Genomic DNA, 21,527 nt, shown 5'->3' on the forward strand with positions numbered 1-21,527 from the left:
CCTGTTTCCCACTCTGCCCAAACATACAAACATTCACTGTCCAACCTGAGAGAGCGTGTTGAGCTACGTAACGTTTGTTTAACTCCAGATGAACATTTCAAACTAAGGTGTCTGTGCTTGGAGTAACTTAGTGTCTGTTTTTATTCCATGGTATAGTTTTTAGAGACTTCAAGTAATGGTTTCTAAATAAACAGAATGTAACAGAATGTACTCCTATGTACTCTTGACTGCACTTATGTATTGTGAAAATACAACATTTTGAGATATTTTAAAAGGTACTTTGAATACTTCAGTATTTTTAAAAGGAAGTACTTCAGGACTTTAACTCAATTCATAATCTGACAGAGCAACGTTCACTTGTATTGGAGTAATATTTGACCTGCAGGATCTATACTTTGACTTCAGTAATGAAGCCTCTGTTGGACATAATGGTATTTTACATCAGTCCAGGATCTCTGGATCTCTGGGCAATGCCAAAGTAGATGCATTAGTGTTCCCGTCATCCCACAGCCATCCCAGCACAGATCTGTAACATGACAGTTCATTTTCTTCAGTTGATGTGGGGTGATATATGACCTCCACAGAATCTTCATTTGGATTAACTTGTGTCTTACACATATTGATAAATAGTTTGAACGTCTCTGAATTGCTTTCCATTGCTCTGCTGTGAGGGGTACGCCCAGATCTTTCTCCCTTTTTTCATTGATAAGAAGCAAACCTAAAAATATATTTCACATTCCGAAATGTACCAAAGCTACTGAATAACACCGGGGAATGTTTGATTATACCAAGTTTTATCAATGAAGCAAACATGGGGCAGAATTTAAGGAAAATATTCCATAATTCCTGGGGGGCTGATCATTTTGGCCTCAACTGCAGAGATCAGTTATTGAAGGAACTAATGATCCTGATCTTTGGAGAGAGGAACTGGAGTCTGAAACACATCTCTGAGTTTGTTCACTGCTCTGCAGCAGCCTGAGTTCATACTGTGCTTGTGATTTAATCTCATCTGATGTTGAAGATGATGATGTGACGTTGTTTATTCTGAGAACAATAAATAAAGAGCTGCAGATAAACTTCATCCTGTGTGTTGTTTCTTTAATTCAACTTTATTTGAGGTTGGTGAATCTCTCCTCTGTCACTGTTCTCTCTCACAGAGGAGATTATTTCAACGCTCAAATGAAAACATAAAGAAAAAGCTTGTATAAAACTGTGAACGGTGTTGTGGTTCAAGTCAAAGAGACGTCAAACTTGAACTGTTTTTATTGATTTATTGAGGAGAGCTTTCGTCATAGACTCTGAGTGTAGCTCACTCCTGATCTGACGTCTAAGAAACTGAAGTGAAAGAGTTCATATTTGTAGTCATTATAATCAGTGTCATTGTGTAAATATACAGGTAACTTCACGTTCATAACACACACACACACACACACACACACACACACACACACACACACACACACACACACATACACACACACACACACACACACACACACACACACACACACATACACACACACACACTGTATGATGTTTAATGAATGTAATTTTAAAGTCACATGACATAAAAGCTTGATTCTGATTGGCTCTCTCGCCTCAGAGGTTTTAATGCATTGTGCTCACTCACTCCAGCTCAACATGTTCCTCTGTTAGGAAGTCAATGTGGAACCTGTCCCTGAAACTATCCCAGAACCTGTCCATGTCCCTGAACTTGTCCCTAAACCTGTCCATGTCCCTGAACCTGTCCCTGTATTTGAACCTGCTCGTGTCCCTGAATCTGTCCCTGTCCCTTTCCATATCCCTGTCCCTATTCCTGAACCTGTCCCAGTCCATATCACTGTCCCTAACCCTATCCCTGAAGATATACCTGTCCCTATTCCTGAACCTGTCCCTTTCCCTGAAGCTATCCCTGTTCCTGCTCCTGAACCTGTCCCTAAACCTGTCCCTATTCCTGAACCTGTCCCTGTCCATATCACTGTCCTTAACCCTGTCCCTGAAGCTATCCCTGATTTTATCCCTGCCTCTGTCCCTGAACCTGTCCCCAACCCTATCCCTGTCCTAAACCCTGTCCCTGAAGATATCCCTGCCCTTATTCCTGAACCTGTCCCTGAAGCTAGCCCTGTCCCTATTCCTGAACCTGGTCAGACCTGGGACCCTCTCTGGTTCATCTGGTGGTTTGTGTGAGTGTGAAGGTGAGCGAGGCGTGGTTGTTTCCATCGTTGACTCCAGGTGTCTCTCCGTGGTCGTCAGAGGTTTCTCTTACAAAGCTGCTCCTCCATGTTTTATCAGAGCGGCTCTGTTTGTTTGAACAGATCAGTGTTTAACAGCTGGTTTCAGATCTGTGCAGAGTTACTGTGTGTAAACATGTCAGAGTGACAGACACACACACACACACACACACACACACACACATACACACACACAGACAGACAGTAGAGGCGTCGCTCTGTATGAACACTCTGACAGCCTCTTATTATTGTTGATGCTCCTTTTGAGCTTCTTCAGCCTCATTATCACCGTCACCTTCATCAAATCAATTATCACCATCCTCATCATCAGTGCATCCTCATCAGCTGATTCACTAAAACACTTCAATCAATCAGTCAATCAATCAATCTTTATTTGTATAACGCCAAATCACAACAAACGTTATCTCAGGACTCTTTTACAAACAGAGCAGGTCTAGACCACTCTATGTCAAATTATGAACAGAGACCCAACACCAAGACAGGATAAGACTCAGTCTGACCCCACCTTAATCCACCATGAGCATTGCACCTCACAGTATTTAGCTAGTTACAGTGGAGAGGACAAACTTCCTTTAACAGGCAGAAACCTCGAGCAGAACCAGACTCATGTTAGACACACATCTGCCTCGACACTTCAGATCATCCACAGCAGCTGAGAAGCTAGCAGGGTCTCGAACCCTCAGACGCTGAGCCTCGCTGTCCTCTCCTATTTTTGGTGCAATGTGATTGGCCGGTTTGTTGCTCTAATTACCGAGTGAGGAAACATTAATGAACTTCTTAGTTTGAATCTAGTCTGTAAAGATTGTGTCCGCTCAGATACTTGTTGATTGGTGTGTTGTTTAAAGATGACAGCAGCCACATGTCAGCTCTCTGTCACTGGATCGACCAACACATCTGAATCCCGGCTCACAGTATCATAGTGTTAGACAATTAAAAAACATGTTTAGATTTCCATTACGCCCACAGAGGGAGAAGCACCATGAAAGAAGAGCTCTGTGTGGGCTCACTGATCAACACTGATTATTGAAAAGGCTGGATTTGATCTGTTTGGAGTAAAAGCAAGACCCTTCCTTTATCTCCATCATCTTCAGTCTTTTCTACAGACTGTTAGAGTTTGTAGCCGTCTGCTCTTCCATGGTTCTTCTACAGATCAAACATGTCGTTCATGTAAAATCTTTGAAAGCAAAACAAGCTAACTTTGTGATATCTCTGTAGCAGAACTTTGACTCTTAAAGCTAGGGTTGGTAGTCTCGGAAAACTAGCATGAATTTGAATGTAGCATGTCTTCAGGACTCCTTCTAACCCCTCCCCTCCTCCCTCGGAGCTCCTCCAAAACGACGCCCCCCCGCTCACATGCACAAGTGCCCTCGTGACTGATTCAAAACCGGTCCTCACCAAAACATTCTCATAGTGAAAGTTAAAAACACAAACAAACATGGCTGCTGTTAGCACTCACAACTATCATGCTAGCATTATCCAGTTGTACCGGTGACACGATATCTGGAGAAAAGTTATAACACATATATAATACTGTAACAACTCTACTGTTTGTTAAACATGTTCAGTGTAGATGTTCTTAATTCCTACAGTGTTCCAGTCAGTGAAGGCATCAGGAGAGGTGTAGAGTGTGTGAGCTGGAGAGAGGAGAGACAAGAGGAGAAGTTCTTCATTCATTCAAACATTGATTGTTGTTTTGTTGGTTGTCGTGATCACGGCCGACAGTGACCGGTTATTAAAGATCAACATGTTCACCAATCGGCTCGTCATCACTACAGCGTCCGGACAGACGCTACAGTACATCTACATTTTCTGTAGGACTTACTAAATGTCATTCATTCTTCTGCTTGTCAGAGCCCCGTGGTGAGAGCTTTTTAGACTCTGATCCGGACTACAGTCCTGAGCAAAGCACCTCATCAGGTCAGAGGGGACAGGCCCGAGGTCGAGCGAGAGGGGCAGTCAGTAGAGTCAGGGGAAGCAGAAGCCTCTCCGTCAGGATCAGATTCTGGATCAGATTCAGAGGGTTGAAGTAACGCGGGTCTGTGAGCAGCCGTGTATATTCAGCCAACATGTAAACATTAGATCAACGTGCTGGACAGCCGAGGCCACACCCACTTCCTGAGGGGGCGTGGTCAGAGAGAAAACAGGGTGTTCTGAGGAGGACTGAAGAAGAGGGTTTTTCAGGCAGACCAAAATCTGATTTCAAAGTGTTTTTTTGAGCATAAACTTTAAAGACATGTTTTGGGGACCTCTTAGACCAATATATATTGATGAAAAAAGCGTGATATGTCACCTTTAACACAAAAGTGGTCACACATTGTAGGATGTACCATATTCTAACCTGTCAATCAAGTCATCCACGACTATAATTGGGCAAAACTCGTAAGTTTGATGTCTTCAAAAATAATGAGTTCTAATAAATTCACCCCCCGTACAGTGTGTGCTGATAGAGAAATGAGCTCTTCAGACCTAAACTGTTTTTTGAACCAGGCTGTAAACATGTTTATTTCTGCTGTAAAGATTGTCTTTGGATGGATGTGTATGTGGTTTCTGGTGTTTCTTCAGTCAGCCTCAAGTGGACTCTACATAAACAGCAGATTATAACACTTCAACACTTCATATTTTCAGGCCGGAGGTTCTTTTTTTCCTGCAGTGGTTTTAGTTAAATTTACGTCTGCTTTTTGACTTTACTTTTCATTTCTGGCTTCTCTGTCTGTTTGTCACTGGATGTAAAATCTGTTTCACATATAGGATTAAACTATTTTTTTTTACTCCAGAGGTGCTATTTCTCACATTTTGGGGGAATCAAGAGTCAAAACAACCAGCTGAGTGCGCCTGTTTAGAGTTATTATCTGTGAAAGCATTGATATCCTGGTTTCACAGTTTTTCACAGACTGTAATGTGTCCTGCGGCATGTAGTTTGATTCCTGTTGCAGCCGTTCTCGTTGGGCGTCTCTTCTCCTCACAAGTGATTCTGATTCTTCCTGCACAACGAGGAATCACTAAGCAGCTGAACAGCATTAGTATGGATTGGCTGTGTGCAGACGGTGATGTCATTGGCTGTGTTTCATGCATGTCAGTCTGCAGGCAGGACCTCGAGTCCTGCAGGTCTCAGAGACAGCAGAGTGAATGCATCCAGCTCAGTTAAACCTGGATCCTTTCAGAACAAAGGGCTGAGTCAGAGAAGGAAATCAAGTACAAACCAGAGACTGCAGATTAAATATGATCAAATAAAAAACACATCTTCATGGACTCACCATTACAACACAGTCTCGTAGCAGTGTTAGTGCATCTTATTCTGTTAAAGTGGAGCTGTTTATACATTACCGAGAACTCTGGGTATTAAGATGTGAAATCTACACCTAAAGTGATCCTCTCAGAGTCTGCCTTTTGGTTTGAATCAGGACTCGCAGACCTCCAGAAAAAATATCTGCAAAATCTGCAAAAGTAGATTAATGGCCAAATTCAGCCAATAGGTTTCTATTCAAGTCAATGTGTTAACTTCCACTGGATCCGCTCCGTTGCGTTCCGTCAGAGCGGAGCCCTCCGGATCAGATACACAAGACTTCTATTTTTGCTGGATACCGGAGCATGACGTATCAATCTCAACAGAGCAGATGGAGCGGGACAGGAAGTCAGATTTCACCAAAACAAAATGAAAACATCGGGTTAATTTTCAGAATAAAACACTCTGTGTTATCACCAGATTGTATTTCACTTAACTACAACAACAAACCAAAGTCATGATGAGCGGAGCCAGGCCTGGAGTCAACAGGTCAGAGGTTTTCAGAGGACCAGAAAGACAACATGGATGAGGAGAGGAGGAGGAGGAGAATCCTTGATTCAGTGATTACTGCAGGAAAACCTCGGTCACATGACTCCAGCTGTCCAGAGGTCCTGCTCCGTGTTGGGTTCTGAAAACACAACCGGTGGGTGTTGACGGACGAGAGAAAGCATGCGGGTTGGAGAGGGACCAGGCATGGATCTGGTGGAAGTCCCAGGTAAGTGAACACGGCACCTAAAAGTAAGAGGCGATGAGGTTCTCTGACTAAAGTGGGACTCTGATCTCTGAACATCTCGCTGTCGTAACCAGCATCCATCCACTACACATGCAGGATCAGTTTTTGAAGGTGTCCCTCTTAAAGGCAAAGTGAAAAGTTTCTGCAGGATGTTAATATGGAGGTTTCGTGTATTCAAAGTTTAAATTAGAGATGTTTACATGAATCTGTTCAAAGGAGAACTACTTCCTGTTTCATCAGCTGTTAAATAGACTTCCTAATACATTTGTGAAGAAGGTAAATGTTCATCGTTGTTGAGCTGCAGTTTTGTCTGATTCTCTCTCGGTGAAATTATTCAGAGGCCAAACGTGTGCCGCCATTTCAGAGCTGTGTGTTTAATCTTTATTGCCAGGAGGACGGAGATCTGCAGATCGCTACACACTGTATTCAAATCAAAGCTATTGAGTTACAAACTGTGGATTAGCTTATCTACATACATACGGCAGCAAACACCCGAGGTCTGCACAAATAGTCCCCACAAATGTATTCAAGTAGAGGAAGATAAACGTAATGTGCCGCTTTTCTGTGACTCCTCTGGATTGACTTGTCGTTCTTTTCACCTGGAGCGGTTCTGGCTTCACATGCATGAAGATAAACCAATTTCAAAAGTCAAATTGCAGGCAACAGGTAAATGAATACAGACTGGAACAGGCCTGACAGTGATTAACCCCCGAACGCGGCAGAAATGAACAACTGACTGCTGTGTGCATGAAGCCTGTCTGCATAAATCAGAGAGTCAGACACAAGTGGGAAGAGTAGCACGTAAAAATAGAGCCGAGTTCCCACACACACAGGAGCAGCATTATCTGTTTTCTGGCCTTGTGCAGGAACAAGGCTGTCAGACAGTGAATGCAGCAGCTCTGCCTCTATCTATCACATCTCATTGTGTTCTAACAACACATTGTTAATCAATTGAATGCATGAATAAAGCCGGGCTCCTGCAGAGAAAAGGTTTTGTGGGGAAAGTATTAAATATCACAGATTTTATTGCTCTCCTTTCATGCAGATTCAGCAGGTTGCCAGGCTGTTTCCTGGTGTGGTATTTAAACCTGCTCTCAGTGTTCACAGGTGTGCTCCTTTGTGTTTCTACATGCAGAGAGCTGAACACAAGCTGCACAGCACAGTGTGTTAACCGGTGTGTGATGCAGGATTCATGAAGCTAAAGATAAACAGCTCAGAGATATCCTGCAGAAGATCTTCCCTCAGTCTGTGGCACTGATGGTTTTGTCCTCTGACCTACTTATCATCAACAAATACGTCCACCTGTTTGTGACTGTGTCCTTTGGTTCTGACAAGCAGTTATAAAGATAATGACTTTGACTTTAGGTTTCGAACAGTTTCAGAATGTGTGGATTTGATCTTGTGTACCTCAGTTTAATTATGAGGTGCTTCTTTATGGTAGCAGCAGCCAGCCGACTGGGGACCGACCTGCTGTGGTCACTGTGCCTTTGTCCCTTGTCAAACTGAGCTGAGAGGAACACTGAAATCCGAGGACCTGACTACCCAGGCTTTTATACTCTATACATCTTTATTTATATAGCATCTTTCATACATTCAAGCTTGCTTAAAGTGCTTCACACAAAAAAGAAAGAAAATAACAGCACTAGGTGAAATGACACAAGGCTTAAAAAACAGAGGACAGTAGTATGAAATACTTTAAATCAAAAATAAAACCATTACAATAAATCAATAAAATAAAACCTAATGAATATCAGAAAAATAAAATCAATACAATAAAATCAGCAAAATAAAATCATTACAATACATCAATAAAATAAAATCTGATAAATATAAGAAAAAGAAAATCATTACAATTAATTCAACAAAATAAAATTACAACAATAAATCAATAAAATAAAATCAGATAAAAATAAGAAAAAGAAAAATGAGATCAATACAATAAAATCTGAGAAATACAATAATTAAAACAAATCAATTAAATAAAATCTGATAAATTCCATTAAAATTAAATACAATCATTACAATAAAATCAACAAATTAAAATCATTACAATAAATACAAATAAAATAAAACCAGATAAATACCAGAAAAATTAAATCACTTGATGAAATCACATAAAATAAGACATCACAATGGTGATGATGTAGTCCATGGCGTATAATAAATTACTTCCAAGTTAAAAGCCAGATTAAAAAGGTAAGTCATGAGTTTATTTTTAAAAACACACAGAGAGCTCGCCGTTCTCATGACCAGAGGCAGAGAGTTAAGAGTTTTAAAAACAGAACGCTCAGATCTCTGTCCCTCTCACTGCCTGTCCTCCATGTCTGACCAAGGGAAGAGCATGCTCACATTTTCGTGTGTTTGAACTGACATTAGAGCAGCCTTATGGTTAGCTGAAACCCCCTCCTCTGTCTTTAACATCATGTCTCTTTTTCTTTGACTAAAAGGTACCATCATAGTAAAGTTTGAGACCCCCCAGCTGAGTCCTGGCTCCAGACCCTCCTCCCCCTGACGTAAACTGTTATCTACAACCAGACGGTGCTGAGAGACAACACCATTGTGTGTTCTTCTAAAGTCCGCCAGTGTCCCTGCTCAGGCGTCCCGCAGAAGCACAGGATGGGGGGGGGGTCTGAACTGAGAAGTCATTTTAGATGTCATCAGTGCTCGGCTGCACACTGTCTGAATGTATGCAGAGGCCTGCAGTCTGTTAGCTTCTACAGTCGCTCAGCACAATTAATGCAGAGTTCCCCGCCTGCACACAGAGGAGCTGTCATCTCCTGCATACACGTCTGAGCGCTGTGTGCTGCTGAATGGGAGAGAGACCCTCTTTGACTGCTGTGAAAGCTGAGCTCAGCCTCCTCTTGAAAAGACAAACACAGAGAAAAGAGAGGATTTACCCCCCCAGAACAAAGAAAGCACAAAATCACTTGTGTCTTTTTCCTCCTGATCCTTAAAATAGAAAGTTAACAGCTCGTGTCAGTCGGCTGCTGACGGCTCAGGATAAGAGGCCGGCTATAATCTCTGTGTGTCGTATCTGAATCCTTAAACAGGACGGCAGCCCAGGGGCATTTATGGAGGGAGGGGTCCTACAGGCGACTAAGTGTTTCCTATCTGTGGTGGAGAGCAGCTCTCAGGGCTCTCTGGCTCTCGCTGACACCAACACTTCAGGACAAAGCGCTCAAATGGGCCTTCAGCCGTTTACATGAACGAGGTGCAGACTGGACTGATCCTAAACCGCTGCATGTTCAACATCCAGTAAAGCTGAGCTGAGCTTCGTGTTTGGTGAATCTCCCCCAGCTTAGTTACTTTATTTTAGGGAAATATCTACAAAACTCTACACTGTGTGCAGAACAGTCTCTGATCCAGCAGACCAGCATTCGACCATAAGTCAGCTTCTGAGGTGGACGGTTCAGGATGAATAAAGGATCTCTGTGCAGACGGCTCCTTCCATGCACCACTTGTTTGCTGTCCTACTTCAAACACTTAAAACTAACCCTTAACTTTTTGAGGTGTTTCAGGTCCAGACAAATGTATCTATAAATTAATTCAGACGTTTGATTCATAAACAGAAACACGATAGGTTTATAAAGATCAGGGTCTGTATGCACGTCCAGCCATTAGTGATAAAAACGGGCCGTTTGTTCTAATGGTGAAAAAGAGATGGATTAGCGGTCTGCATGATCCAGGTTAACGCCCCAACAAAGCATTACATATAATGGAGGTAGACCCCACCATTACAGGTGCTAACAGCAGGATTACCTCACCTGTAAGGCTGTTTAAAGGATGGAGGACATCGTGCTTATGTGTTACCATTGAAGACCAAATATGAGAAGACAACAGATATTTAGGGATCAAAGAAAACCTTTGGAAAAGTATGACGATGTGAAATATACAGCAAATTTAGATTTAGGAGACGCAACATAATTCTTAGGTAACCTACCAGCAACACCCTGAAGTGAATCCTTCCCAAACAACTCCATTAAAGGTGACATATCACACTTTTTTCATCAATATATATTGGTCTAAGAGGTCCCCAAAACATGTCTTTAAAGTTTATGCTCAAAAAAACACTTTGAAATCAGATTTTGGTCTGCCTGAAGAACCCTCTTCTTCAGCCCTCCTCAGAACACTCTGTTTTCTCTCTGACCACGCCCCCTCAGGAAGTGGATGTGCCTCGGCTGTCCAGCACGTTGATCTAATGTTTACATGTTGGCTGAATATACACGACTGCTCATAGATCACGTTACTTCAACCCTCTGAATCTGATCCAGAATCTGATCCTGATGGAGAGGCCCCTGCAGCAGGACCTTTCTGAACCATTGGTCACAGATTTAGTGTTTCTTGTTGTTTTTATTTATCAGTATGTAGACGTGTGTCTTGGTACATAGCTACGAACATGTAGCTATGTGGCCATGCTAACTAGCGCTAGCACTTATCCATGATAAATAAAAATCATCCACTAGATCTTCAAATCTGCAGACGTGGGGAGTAAAACCGACCTCTGCCAGAAAAGCAGCAGGACCTTTTCTGAAGGATTGGTCACAGATTTAGTGTTTCTTGTTGTTTTATTTGTCAGTATGTAGACGTGTGTCTTGGTACACAGCTACAGCTACGACATGTAGTTATGTAGCTATGCTAACTAGCGCTAGCACTTATCCATGGTTAATCAAAATCATCCACTAGATCTTCAAATCTGCAGACGTGGGGAGTAAAACCGACCTCTGTGTTTATTAAGACAGCCTACAACTAGCATGCCTCCCTCCTAAGCTCCTTGTTAGCACACATGTGTGCAGGTAATGAAAAACAGAGGAGGGGTTGAGTTGTATTTTATACAGTCTATGGGTTGAACAAGCTCCGAGCTCTGACTCTGTGACAGACCGGATATTGTTGTTACGTAACAAAAACACTGAAGTCTGAAACGGCTGGTTTCACACACATTTACAGAAAGGTGGAGAAATCAGAACAGGGGCAGAATGGATTTTTTTCATTCTCGGGGGGTTTGTAGACAGGGACACATATTTCAGGTAGAGAACCATTAAAAAGTCCATTTTGCATGATATGTCACCTTTAACAAGTCCTCATGCTTCAATAGGGGGACAGGTGGTCCTCCACCTGGACCACGTTGGTGGCGGTGCTTGTTGATCAAAGCCTCTTTCATGTTGCTTATTTTATTTTGTAGGTCTTCTACTGAGCGCGTTCAGAAACACCACATGCATTTACCTGGTTCAAGATCTGAGGCCAAACTTTCCCTTTCTCCTTGTTTGTTCTCTTTGAGGATTGACTTGCTGATAACAGCTGTTTGTTCATTCTAGATTCTTCTAATCAAATGTCCATTTCTTCTCTCTCTGAAAACATTGTTTCTTCTTGACCTTCTCTCGGTCACACCAGGACCGCTCGCCATGTTTATTGTTGTTTATGTGTAGTAGGCATGCACAGTTTGAATTTGTTGAATTGGGGTTTTCCAGGAGGTTCCCTGGACATATGACGTTTTGCACCAGCCTTGCTTTCACGGCGCAATTAGTTAATTGGCCAATTATTTGCAGTTGTGCATGCGGCCAAATGGGCCGTTCCATAACGGTACGTTAAGACTGATGGTCCCGTTTGTGTAATGGCTGGACGTGCATACAGGCCCTGGAGCAGAATCTGACGGTCTTTGCACATTTATACATTTACTATGATACAGCTTTGCTTGATCAGTTAATATAGATTTGACAGCAATAATATGCTAAGGAGGACGTGTTCACCATATTGTTGTCATGTGATATAATTTAAAAATCCTCAAACAGCGACCAGGGATGAAAGGCTTGCTCTGAAGATGTGGGTATCTGTTCAGTCTGCAGCATAACCAGTGCAGGCAAAGGGCTGAGTCAAAGCACAGGAAAAATAGGTCACACACGGGTAAGCTACGACGGCTAGAGATTGTTGAAACGGGAGCGTGCCGATGTTCCCATATTTCCTTTTTCATAAATTTGTATCCGATTGTATCCCCCTTTCTCCCAATTTAGTCGCCAATTACACCCTACCTATTATCCAGTAGCAATGGACTAGAGATGGAATCTAGCTTTTAGCTAACTCTGGTGCTCCCATCTCTTTGTTTCTTGCAAACATTTATTGTAAGATTACATTGTCTTTCTAAATAAACAAACTAAACTAAGTAGCTCAGAGGCCTCGCATTGACTAGCTTCTGGTCAGATCAGTTGAACGCAACTGGACCATAGTTTGCAGTGCATCAACACCTCTGGAAAGCTGGGTTGGCATAGAGAGGGGGTGCTGCTGGGATGCTTGCAGTCACTTTCCAGCCCTCTGGAGGCGTCATAGGCTCATGGAGGAAACGTTAGGGAAGGAGGATGCCTATTTGAAAACTCCTCTGTGTCAACCTGTCAGTGTCATCAAGTCTACTGCGCTGCTCTCTTGGTGAGTGTTTTGGTACATAAAGGATATTTACATCTTGTCCTGTGTTTTAAAATCAATTGTAGCCTGATAGTTGAGAGTTCGCCACTCAATCCCGTGACTGGTGATTTGAAGGAGAGAGCTAGCTTCCAAACTCTTGAAGGGAAATGTAGGAACACAATACCTAATCTTGAAAATGTCCTAGAAATATGGGAACAAAGGGATGACCCCACTGAAACGCTGACATAAAGACAAGATGATCTGGCACAGGAGGGAGGTGACACAGGGGTTAAACACAGTGAAGATGAGGGGATAACAAGACACAGGTGAGACACATCCAGGCAATCACAAACGTGGGAACACAAGAGACAGGAGGTCAAGGGATCTGCAACGAGAGACAAAAGGTTAACTTTAAAACAAAACAGAAAACACAAGATATGAAACACAAGCAAATTTTCAGACCCCTCTAGCGACTCTTTTTTTAAAAAGCGACCAGCAACAAATCTAGAGACTTTTTCTGGTATTAATGGAGACTTTTGGAGACTGACGTGAAAGCATGTATCGTTCTTACTCAACAAGCAGTGGATGCTGCTGTGAGTCCCTCCTAGCTGCATTCAGAGCAGGAGGCGTTCACCCCTCAGCATCCAGACTGTTAATGTATCACGCATGTACGAAGACACCGCTGGCTGATCCCGCCTACTGTGTCACAGTTATCACCTGCCACACCTGCTCAGCCTCTCAGCCCAGTACATTTCCACTCCCCTTCGTTTACCTGAACCACACTCTCCTCATTAAGCCAACACAAATCACCTGTTTCTCATTACCTGCTGCCAGTATTTAAGTCCCGGTCTCAGCTCACTCAGTGCCAGATTGTTCTTTCTACAAATGCAAGACTCTCCAGCACTTTTCCTCGGACTGATCTCCCGGTTTCGACCCTGCCTGTCCCCGACCTTCCTTCCTCGTTTCTGCCCTGGTAACTACCTCAGCCTTCTGTCCCCGACTAAGAGATTTGCCTGCTCCTCGTCTGTTTCCAGCCTGATCCTCCACACAGCGAAACCAGCATCTCAACAGACATCGTGTGACCGGGTTTGTAAAGACTGTTACCTGCTGTTTCCTCCGGGCTCCAGTGTGCTGCTTTTGGGTTCACCCTCACACCCGTTACATCCTGTCTCTTTTTGGTCCATTTAGGTAGTAAATGCAGATTGTCCATCCATCCATTTTCTTCCGCTTATATGGGGTCGGTTCCGGAGGTAGCAGTCCAAGCAAATAGACCCAGACATCCCTCTCCCCAGCAACACTTTCCAGTTCCTCCTGGGGAATCCCGAGGCGATCCCAGACCAGGCGGGAGATATAATCCCTCCACCGTGTTCTGGGTGTACCCCGGGGCCTTCTCCCAGTTGGACGTGCCCTGAACACCTCTAAAGGGAGGCATCTGGGAGGCATCCTTATCAGATTCCCAAACCACCTCAGCTGACTCCTTTCGACGCGGAGGAGCAGCGGCTCTACTCCGAGCTCCCTCAGGATGTCCGAGCTCCTGACCCTCTCTCTAAGGCTGAGCCTAGACACCCTTCAGAGGAAACTCATTTCAGCCGCTTGTATCCGAGATCTTATCCTTTCGGTCAAAACCCACAGCTCGTGACCATAGGTGAGGGTTGGAACGTAGACCGACTGGTTAATTGTAAGATTTGCCTTCCGGCTCAGCTCCCTCTTCACCACAATGGTCCGATTTTACGTCCGCATAACTGCTGACACTGCACCAATCCACCTGTGGATTTCATGTTCCATTTTACCCCCACTCGCGAACGAGACCCTGAGATACTTAAACTCCCCCAATTGGAGCAAAGTCTCACTCCCCACCGAGAGAGATGCTAAATAGATAAAGATAAATATCTTGAAAATGTTCTGGTTGAAAAATGTAATGTTTGACTTTGATTTGTTGTAGGCTCCTAAGTGTAGTTATAAACATATTTAGGGTGTTTTTTTAACCTCTTTTTGTCTCTCCCTCAACATTACTCGTCTCTCCTTCAGCGTCCATTACAATTACAATTATGCAAATTAAGTGATGACGTCATTTAGCAACTTCTAGTGACTTTTAGGACAGCCAAATAAAAACAACAAGCAAAGTAACACCAAGTTAAAATGAGGCCGTGAAGTTAAACAGAGAATGCGGATTTGAACAGATGGGTTTTGAGTTTTGATTTGAATACGGGAAGTGAATCAGTGTTACGGATGTCTGGTGGGAGTGAGTTCCAGCGTTGGGGAGCAGAGGGACTGAAAGCTCTGCTCCACATGGTGCTGAGACGGGCAGAGGGCACAGAGAGGTGGAGGGAGGAGGAAGACCTGAGGGAGCGAGAGGGGGTGACAATGTGGAGGAGATCATACAGATACGGGGGGGAGAGGTTGTGGATGGTCTTAAAAGCATACAGGAGGATTTTGAAGTTGATTCTGAAGAAGACCGGGAGCCAGTGGAGCTGCTGGCTGGGAGTTCTGGTGATGATGCGGGCTGCAGAGTTCTGGACCAGTTGAAGTTTATGGGGGGATTTGTGAGGGACACCGAAGAGGAGGGAATTTCAATAATCGATACAGGAGGTGACAAGACTGTGGACCAGGATGGCAGTAGTGTGAGGGGTGAGAGAGGGGCGGAGACAGATGATGTTGCGGAGATGGAAGTATGCAGACCGGGTTATGTTATTGATATGAGAGTGGAAGGAAAGTGAGCTGTCGAGGATGACACCCAGACTCTTTACCTGAGGGGAGGGGGACACTGTTGAACTGTCTACGGTGAGGGAGAAACTGTCGGCTTTGGATAGGGTGGACTTAGTACCTATGAGGAGGAGTTCTGTCTCCTCTCAGAGGGGCAGAGGGTGAGGGAGGAGGGTGGGAGAGTGGAGTCGGGTTTACTGGACAGGTAGAGCTGGGTGTCATCCGCGAAGCAGTGGAAGTGAATGCCAAATTTACGAAAAATATTGCCAAGTGGGAGAAGGTAGATGATGAAGAGGAGGGGCCCCAGGACAGAGCCCTGGGGCACACCTGAAGTGGCACTTTCCTCACTGAGGAGTTGGCAACACCGGTTCACCCAGTGTGGTCATCCAAACCTCAGGACATCAGGAGCAACAGCTGCATCTGCAGAGCTCCTCAGGCTCGGGTTCCTTAACAGCAGCATGGTACGAGGTGTGACTGAGGTTAAAAGACAGTGACATGATGCATTTCTATGTTTCAAGATCTTTTTACACATGCACTCCTGAAATTGTCTCACTCTACTGACCGCATTTGTCTTCCTTTTAAACATTGTGATTGGATGATTCCGCAGAATCAGTGAATGAGAGGAGAAGAGGAGGAAGCAGCTTCATCATAAAGACCACAGAGGTCACATAAACATTGTCATCAAAAGAACAAACATTGAACGTTCAGGTGAATCTTCAGCTTTACTGTTCATCTCTTCTTTGGTGAGACCTCTGAACATGAGCAGCGAGAGGTAAAGAGAGTCTGTAATGAAGAATGGACGATAGTGAGAAAAAATCCACAAGTCCCAACATTCAACAACATGCAGACCAAATCAACATCAGTAGCTGGTGCAGGGATGGAGAGTTTATGTGTGAGACTACAAACGGCTAACCTCTCTGATATCTTTGACTTAATGTTCTCTGATCATGTCTCCAGCTCTATCTCAGTCTATGTTTCATTTTCTCCCTTTCACAGTCCCTGTTTCTTCCTCATTTCCTGCAGACTGGAGTGTCCTCAAACACCCGTCTTTATGACCAAATCCAAAAACTCTCAAACTGGTAAGGAAACTTTAAGCTAGCTGACTAGCTGATGACAGTCTGCTTCTTCTTTTGCTCCTGCTGCTTCTTCTTCTTCTTTGTTTGTCCTCTGTTTTACGGCGGGCAGCAACCAGCGTAAAGATCTACTACTGCCCCCTATCATGAACTAGATAAGATGCATTTCTACCAAGAGTTCCGGGGTCTTTTAGCCCCCAGAACTACCCTGAAATAAAAGGTTCCTGTGCCCCCATTGTTGTTTGCGTTTCAACCGTGGGCTGAAGTCCCGGGTAGATTGTGCAAATCAGGCCAGTGACATATTTAGAAAAAAAAAGTAAATGCACTACACCACCAGACCAGTAGAGGGCAGTAAAACAAAGAGGAATGCCATTCATCACAGATGACACCATAGAAGCAGACGGACAGGCAGGTATCATTATGAGCAACACAACAGTTAGCCTGTTAGCATGAAGAGACTCAGCTGGTGCTGTTTTAGATGGTGCTATATTTCATCACAGATGGATTCACTGAATCAACACGTGAGAGGAGATAAGCGCGAGTAGCAAAGACGTTTCAACACGCCTTTAAAATCCTTTTGAACTCAAAAAGTCGTGGCAGAGATCGACCGGTGTTTTGGTTTAAACGGCGACCCTGTTAACTGGAGACTCTCAGCCGGATGCATCCCTCATAAACGTCTTTAGACCATCATTAAATATCTGATGAGGATATTTAGAAATCTTAATAAAAACTAAACTAGTTTGCATTCCCAGGAACTCACTCTGTGTTTCAACAGCTGTGTAAACTCCACAAACACTGACACGTTCAGCTGAAGGTCTCCAGTTTACAGGGTCACTTTTAAAACCGTAACACCGGGAGAGACACATTCACGGTGGGCTGAGAGAAGACTACTGTTACAAGCTGCTAAATCAAGAGAATCACAGCTTCTTCTTTTGAAAAGTACACACACATACAAAAAAGATAGAACAAATAAAAACTAATGAAAGAAAGAGAAATCAAGTGAATCACAGATGTGTGTGATGTTATTGTGGACGGAGGGTGGAATAAAAACACTGAGGTTAATCTACCAATCAGACACGTTCAGCATCACAGGCCCTGCACCCTGAAAGACCTTTGAAAAGTACTACCGCCCTAGCAGGGGCTTTTTAGAGGGGAGATTATCTACCCCTGAACTAAATTTAGACCCTGGGTCCACTGGTCGAAAAATGCCTATAGTTTCACGGTGTATGCTAAAAGAACCACGAAGCAGCTACAGAGAAAACCTTTGGCACCACTCAACCAGAAATATCACATTTTATTCTCTCACTTCTCTGTGTTGTAAAACAAAGGGATGTCAGTATCTGATCATGGTATTGTGTGATGCCTCTAATAGAAACTTGTTGAAATGGTTCCAGCTGTTCCCCTGACAGTGTGAAGAAGTCTTCACTCTGACCCTGCAGTGTTGACCACACACTAAAAATCACATTTAATGTTGTTTTATCTGAATGTGTCTATTATCAGATGTGTACTGTAATGACGATCACATCAGCACTACATGGAACAAACCGTTGACCTGTTGTTTACAGGGCAGCTCTGAGTGCATGAACAGGCTGCTGTGAATGAAGAGAACGAGTGTCAGTAATAAAAATAACAATCCTTCAGCTGCGTAATGAACCTGTTCTCATTGTGTTTTAAGTCAACTACTCCAAACACATCTTCATCTAAAAGCACTCAGGTCCTAATTATCAGGACATCTGATTTTCACCAACAACAACAACAGCTACATGCTGACAGAAAACATGAGGCATGATGGGTAAAACTGGGCTGGGTCTGATCAGATGGTCATGTGTTAAAGCTGAAGAGTATTTAATAGTATTACCCTTGCATGTGTTTGTTTGCAGAAACCTTCAGGGGTGAGTAATGAAGCCATCGATGAGGTACCAAAACCTGCAGTTCCTCCAGTGTCCACTAGAGTGTGTCTCCTGCAGTGAGTCAGTCCCCATAGAGCCCCATGTTAAAATGTTACAGCAGAAATAAACATGTTTACAGCCTGGTACAAAAACTGTTTGGGTCATTTCTCTCTTCATGACACTTCTGGCTCAAGAAAAAACCAAATGGCAATGGGAGGAATGTCAAACTAAGGTTTCAGATTTGCAGTTAAGGAAGACGGGTGTTTTAGTCCATTACTGATACTATCTGTGGATACATCGTCAATTAGCTTTCAATCAATCAATCTTTATTTGTATAGCGCCAAATCACAACAAACGTTATCTCAAGACTCTTTTACAAACAGAGCAGGTCTAGACCACTCTATGTCAAATTATGAACAGAGACCCAACACCAAGACAGGATAAGACTCAGTCTGACCCCACCTTAATCCACCATGAGCATTGCACCTCGCAGTATTTAGCTAGTTACAGTGGTGAGGACAAACTTCCTTTAACAGGCAGAAACCTCGAGCAGAACCAGACTCATGTTAGACAGCCATCCGCCTCGACCGAGTTGGGTCTGGAAAGAGGGATAAAGGAGAATAAGAGAGAGAGGGAGCGGTGATAGTGATGAGACGAGTAGTAGAAGCTGTTCTAGTCCAGCATGTCCGTATCAGCTGGAGTCTGGAACGTCCACAGCAGGAGGACGTCTACGGCAGCTCAGAGGAACCTACGAGACAAGGGAGCTCAGGGACTCCAGAAAGGTCTATGGTTAGTAACTTTAATGGGACAGGGAGAGTTAAAGTAAGTGATGAGGGGAGGAAAGGAGAGAGGGAATCAAAGTGTGTCAGCTCCCCCAGCTGTCTAAGCCTATAGCAGCATAACTAAGAGCTGGTCCAAGCCTGATCCAGCTCTAACTATAAGCTTTATCAAAAAGGAAAGTTTGAAGCCTACTCTTCAAAGTAGAGAGGGTGTCTGCCTCCCGGACCCTGACTGGTAGATGATTCCAAAGGAGGGGGGCCTGATAACTGAAGGTTCTACCTCCCATACTGCTACTACAGGCCTGCATGTTGGGAGTGTAGTGTTCTAGAGGGGTAATAGGGCACTATGAGCTCTTTAAGATATGAAGGTGTCTGATCATTAAGAGCTTTGTAGGTCAGAAGAAGGATTTTAAATTCTATTCTAGACTTGAGCTGAGCTGATTGGACAGCAGAGGTGATTCACAGAGAAGAAGAGAACTTAGACTTGACCTCCTTGAAATATTTGAATGTAATTAAAGCTAATTTCCACCAGTGTGTTTGTTGGATAGCTGTTTCGATTCTCAAAAATCATCCGAAGATCAGATGGTAAATGTGAAGGAGGACATGACACTGAATGATCACTGAACGTCAGCAGTGATAAGTCTCAGAGACCGGCTCCAGGCAACCCCATTATTCGAAGACGGACATCAGAGCGGTGTTACCGTTAAATAAGTCTGCAAACATGCTCACATTGTTACAACGTACATGTCTGCCATGATGCTAACTGTGACAGTGTGTGTGTGTGTGTGTGTGTGTGTGTGTGTGTGGGTTCGGGGACCCGTCAGCAGCAGCAGCAGCAGCAGCACTGTGAGTCCCCGGAGCTTTCCCAGCACTCTCTGATTTGATTTGTTCGTGCAGCACGGCTCGTCCTGTCTGAGTGCAGCACGCGGGCATATGGCCAGGATGCTGCGGGCTAATTACACGCATTATCTCATTCACTATTGTAAGGGACTGTTGTGCCATCTTCCATTTATTTAATTAGGCTTTTCACGTATTAGAAAGAGCCGGTTCGGGCTGAAAATGTAACATATGGGGGGAGAGCACATAGGCTGCGCGGGTGTTGTAGTGTATTTAAAGTATATTCTGCCTTTTTTCTGATGTGCAGCAATTTGTCAGGCAATTAGCCGTCCTAATTAAATTTTTGTAGCGCTAATCAAACGGGTATGCTAAAACATTCTTTACATTGCCAGTGGACTGTCTGTTCCATTTAACTTGATGGCTTAAGAGAGCCTCCTCCTCCTGCCTTCCACTCCACTTGATCACCTCATTTGCATTTTATATTGGTAAATCAAATTAAGCACCCGCAGCTTTTAACATGATTGACTGCGGCCAGGGCTGCTCAGATGGGACTTTCTCTGCACACAAAATTAGACCAATTTTAATGTGCAGAGCGGAGAGGCCGGCTCCCCGCGTTCAGCAAATCACATTCACTCAGCTAATTAAAATGATTTTTTCCCCTTTTTGTCTGTGTTTGCTGAGGGGCTGTGATGGATTCACCCACCTGCTGCACCACTGTACCTCCTGTCTCCTCTGAGTGTGTGTGTGTGTGTGTGTGTGTGTGTGTGTGTGTGTGTGTGTGTGTGTGTGTGTGTGTGTGTGTGTGTGTGTGATCACACTGCAGCCATCAGCTCAGCCAATAACCGATCAATGCGCCTCAGTTTCCCTGTTTAGCTCCTGATAAAACATTTCTGTGAATGTTATTGACATATGGCTCAGTATGCAGGTTATTGTGGACGAAGGAGAATACACTGAGTATCAGCTGATTATGTTGTCACACACACACTTAAAAACACACACACACACACACACACACACACACACACACACACACACACACACACACACACACACACACACACACACGTGGTGATGAGGCTGAGGAAACATTCAAAGAGCACAATCATCAGTAATCAGATGTTTAACGAGTGTTTGGATGAGTTTAAAGTTATATGTGGATCAATGTCGCAGTTTAAGAGTTAATATTCAGAGTTTTGCTTTAACTATGAGAGTAATGGGACGATATAAACCATTTGATTTTCACCAAATGATTGGTTTTTTTAAACGTCTCTGTTGCAGTAGTTATCTCCTTAACCTTTTCTAATCTTGTAGTCATTAAAAAAAACAAACAAAATATATATATATATATCTTTTTTGGTTATCTTTTTATTTATTGTGTTTATTTGATCCTTTTAACTTTAACAGATCCTTAATTATTTATTTATTTTACTGAACTGATTTTGTTTTATGTTTAAGTATTTTTTTCACACAACTCAACTTTATTTATATAGCACCTTTCATACATATAATCAATAAATAAATAGATAAATACATAATTAAATAAGATGAATAAATGTTTAAGTAATGGTTATAATAATAATAAGAAGAA

The 21,527-nt window shown here is 43.4% G+C and overlaps 1 long non-coding RNA gene across 1 annotated transcript; it reads left to right on the forward strand.

Moving 5' to 3' along the window:
- The first annotated feature begins 16,075 nt into the window (after positions 1 to 16,075).
- LOC117819607 lies at positions 16,076 to 18,439 on the forward strand. Its single transcript, XR_004632572.1, has 3 exons — positions 16,076 to 16,253; positions 16,358 to 16,440; positions 18,315 to 18,439. It is a non-coding gene; the product is annotated as an uncharacterized LOC117819607 (long non-coding RNA).
- Positions 18,440 to 21,527: the final 3,088 nt, after the last annotated feature.

Source organism: Notolabrus celidotus, chromosome 9, assembly GCF_009762535.1.
Source record: "Notolabrus celidotus isolate fNotCel1 chromosome 9, fNotCel1.pri, whole genome shotgun sequence".
In the NCBI taxonomy this organism is placed as follows: Eukaryota; Metazoa; Chordata; class Actinopteri; order Labriformes; family Labridae; genus Notolabrus; species Notolabrus celidotus.